Source organism: Bos taurus, chromosome X, assembly GCF_002263795.3.
Source record: "Bos taurus isolate L1 Dominette 01449 registration number 42190680 breed Hereford chromosome X, ARS-UCD2.0, whole genome shotgun sequence".
NCBI classification, from domain to species: domain Eukaryota; kingdom Metazoa; phylum Chordata; class Mammalia; order Artiodactyla; family Bovidae; genus Bos; species Bos taurus.
In genome coordinates, this window is record NC_037357.1 from 45,931,268 (window position 1) to 45,933,924 (window position 2,657).

The 2,657-nt window shown below is 42.0% G+C and overlaps 1 non-coding gene across 1 annotated transcript; it reads left to right on the plus strand.

The window, feature by feature from the left end:
• The first annotated feature begins 2,212 nt into the window (after positions 1 to 2,212).
• LOC112445268 (U6atac minor spliceosomal RNA) lies at positions 2,213 to 2,338 on the plus strand. The gene has a single exon (XR_003033634.1). It is a non-coding gene; the product is annotated as a U6atac minor spliceosomal RNA (small nuclear RNA).
• Positions 2,339 to 2,657: the final 319 nt, after the last annotated feature.

The following is a 2,657-nucleotide window of genomic DNA, read 5'->3' on the forward strand; positions in this document are numbered from 1 at the left end:
TGGAACAAAAAAGCAAAAGAGTTCCAGAAAAACATCTACTTCTGCTTTATTGACTATGCCAAAGCCTTTGACTGTGTAGATCACAACAAACTGTGGAAAATTCTTCAAGAGACGGGAATACCAGACCACCTGACCTGCCTCCTGAGAAATCTGTATGCAGGTCAAGAAGCAACAGTTAGAACTGGACATGAAACAACAGCCTGGTTCCAAATTGGGAAAGGAGTGCATCAAGGCTGCATATTGTCACCCTGCTCATTTAACTTAAATGCAGAGTACTTCATGAGAAATGCCAGACTGGTTGAAGCACAAGCTAGAATCAAGATTGCCAGGAGAAATTTCAATAACCTCAGATATGCAGATGACACCACCCTTATGGCAGAAAGCAAAGAACTAAAGACTCTTGATGAAAGTGAAAGAAGAGAGTGAAAAAGTTGGCTTAAAATTCAGCATTCAGAAAATTAAGATCATGGCATCTGGTCCCATCACTTCAGGGCAAGTAAATGGGGAAACAATGGAAACAGTAGCTGACTTTATTTTCTTGGGCTCCAAAATCACTGCAGATGGTGACTGCAGCCGTGAAATTAAAAGACGCTTACTCCTTGGAAGAAAAGTTATGACCAACCTAGACAGCATATTAAAAAGCAGAGACATTACTCTGCCAACAAAAGTCTGTCCAGTCAAATTTGTAGTTTTTCCAGTAGTCATGTATGGATGTGAGAGTTGGACTATAAAGAAAGCTGAGCACCGAAGAATTGATGATTTTGAACTTTGGTGTTGGAGAAAACACTTGAGAGTCCCTTGGACTGCAGGGCGATCCAACCAGTCCATCCTAAAGGAAATAAGTCCTGAATATTCATTGGATGGACTGACGCTGAAGCTGAAACTCCAATACTTTATCCACCTGATGCAAAGAAGTGACTCATTTGAAAAGACCCTGATGCTGGAAAAGATTAAAGGTAGGAGAAGGGGACAACAGAGGATGAGGTGGTTGGATGGCATCACTGACTCGATGGACATGAGTTTGAGCAAGCTCTGGAAGTTGGTGATGGACAGGGAGGCCTGGCGTGCTGCAGTCCATTGGGTTGCAAAGAGTCGGACATGACTGAGCCACTGAACTGAACTGAACTGATGGGACGTATTCACAATGATTCCCACAGAGTATATTTTTTAAGAAAAGATTAGGTATAATGATCTTTTTTATTATTGTTATTGATTTTAGTTATTCTGTCACTGCTATTATTTCTGCTATGTGTCAAACACCATTTTAAGGGCTGTTGATGTTACAAAACTTAAGGTTTGGCTGTTTGCCACTCAAAACTCAATAATCATGAGGCAAATGTCAATAGAAAGGAGAGGTGCTTTAATCAGAAAAGCTGGCAATCTGGGAAGAAGGTGGACTCATGTCCCAAGACCATCTGCCAAGATTCAGCTTAGCAATGACAGTTTTTTTTTTTCTTTTTAATTGGAAGATAATCGCTTTACATTGTTGTGTTGGTTTCTGCTGTACAATTACCTGAATTAGCCATGCTGTACTGTGTGCTCAGTCACATCTGAGTCTTTTTGACATGGACATGAGCCTGCCAGGCTCCTCTATCCATGGGGTTTTCCAGGCAAGAATATGGTAGTGGGTTGCCATTTCCTACTCCAGGGGATCTTCCTGACCTAAGTAACAAACTTTTTTCTCTTGCTTCTCCTACATTGTCAGGCAGATTCTTTACTACTGCACCACCTAGGAAGCCTGAATCAGTCATTGTTTTTCAGTTGGTAAGTTGTGCCTGACTCTTTGTGACCCCATAAACTACAGCACACCAGACTTACCTGCCCTTCACTATCTCCCTGAATTTGCTCAAAATCATGTCCATTAATTGAGTCAGTGATGCCATCCAACCATCTCATCCTCTGTCTCCCCCTTCTCCTCTTGCCCTCAATCTTTCCCAGCATCAGGGTCTTTTCCAGTGATTTGGCTGTTGACATCTGACTTCAGCAGCATTGGCCAAAAACACTGAAGCTTCATCTTCAGCACCAGTCCTTCCAATGAATATTGAGGGTTTTTTCCTTTAGGATTAACTGCATTGATCCCCTGGCAGTCCAAGGAATTATCTGTATGCTCTTGGGTTAAATGAGAAGATAAGGAGGAGAGAGGTAAGAAGAAAAGCGGCTGGGACTTCCCTGGTCCAAAGGCTGTCCAAGGGACTCTCAAGAATCTTCTCTAGTGTTTTATGAAAGGAGAGAAGGTTAGCACTCCCCTTGACAAGGATGGAAGAGGCTCTCGGGCCTGACAACATGCCTATGGTTAAGGCATTGCCACCTACTTCATGGCATCTAACCACTGTTTTTAATAGCCAGGACATGGAAGCAACCTAGATGTCCATCAGCAGATGAATGGATAAGAAAGCTGTGGTACATATACACAATGGAGTATTACTCAGCCATTAAAAAGAAAACATTTGAATCAGTTCTAATGAGGTGGATGAAACTGGAGCCTATTATACAGAGTGAAGTAAGCCAGAAGGAAAAATACCAATACAGTATACTAACGCATATATATGGAATTTAGAAAGATGGTAACAATAACCCTGTATACGAGACAGCAAAAGAGACACTGATGTATAGAACAGTCTTATGGACTCTATGGGAGAGGGAGAGGGTGGGAAGAT